Source organism: Anoplophora glabripennis, unplaced genomic scaffold (assembly GCF_000390285.2).
Source record: "Anoplophora glabripennis isolate ALB-LARVAE unplaced genomic scaffold, Agla_2.0 scaffold1553, whole genome shotgun sequence".
NCBI lineage: Eukaryota > Metazoa > Arthropoda > Insecta > Coleoptera > Cerambycidae > Anoplophora > Anoplophora glabripennis.
Genome location: NW_019417770.1, coordinates 49,586 through 50,262, shown reverse-complemented (window position 1 = coordinate 50,262; position 677 = coordinate 49,586).

The following is a 677-nucleotide window of genomic DNA, read 5'->3' as shown; positions in this document are numbered from 1 at the left end:
CAGCTATAAAAGTGATAGAGAATTTTACTATTTGGTTAGAGAATTATATATTTTTTTATGTCCTTCTATGCCTTAATCCTTGCCTTATCCCCTATCCCGGCAAGAAATCACTGTGATGACAATCTCGTTTGTTCTTGCTGAACTATTAGGTATACTTTTGGAATAACTAATATAATTTTCAGGTATATTTATATTAACTATCTTCATAATTCGTAAGTTTTTTACACTTTCAAAAGTAAATAGACTAACGTAGATTGCAATTAATATATGATATTAAGTTACATGAGAGAAAAAATATTTTGCCCACCCATCTCAAAAAGTCACGAGCCACCACTGGATATAGCTATAGTAATATCTCCAAAAATATCTACATTTACCACTCTATTTAAATGTACCATATCCCGATCGCAACTATAACGTTGTATTTGTAATCTGAAAGCCATTTATATTGCAACAAGCTGAACTGCTAATTATAAAATGAACACACCTATGAAAAAATGACCAAAGCAATATCGAGAGTATAACACCAAAAACTGCAAGTGAATGGTAATTGAACAGTAATATCAAGTAAGAACTATTTGACAATAAGTCCAACGAAACTGATATTTTTCAACATTCTAAATATTTGAGGTACTCATAAATAATTGTATAATATTTCTAATATCTTCACATTAAAA